Raw genomic sequence first — 498 nt, forward strand, 5'->3', positions numbered from 1 at the left:
TTTGCAATATCATGTCTAATATTACCATATCGTTTATTCTATTGTCATTACTAATTCTTTCTCCTCCTCCTCTGTTCCGCCAGGTTTTTCCCACGGTCATTATCCATGTTCTGGTATTTTCTCGTTAATAAAAGAAGAACAACAGGAGATATACAGATTAGGTTATCGCGTTATCTCTGAACTCAGTGTTGCCATTCTAGCGACTTTCCCGCTAGATTTAGAGGTTTCGAGTTATGATCTAGCGAGGAAAAATATTGAAAGTTTGCTTTCTATTTAGCGAGTATTTTAAGTCCCTTTTGGCGAGAAACTGAGAAGCTTTTACTCTTGTGTCTAGCGGTTTTTGAAGTCCAGTCTAGCGGTTTTTGAAGTCCAGTCTAGCGGTTTCTGAAGTCCAGTCTAGCGGTTTTTGAAGTCCAGTCTAGCGTTCTCTGTGGAAATGTAAACGGAAACACTGAACGCGTTTGTGATGGGGCTTCCAGTTAACATTAACTACGGGGG

This window comes from Penaeus monodon, chromosome 19 (assembly GCF_015228065.2).
Source record: "Penaeus monodon isolate SGIC_2016 chromosome 19, NSTDA_Pmon_1, whole genome shotgun sequence".
NCBI classification, from domain to species: Eukaryota; Metazoa; Arthropoda; class Malacostraca; order Decapoda; family Penaeidae; genus Penaeus; species Penaeus monodon.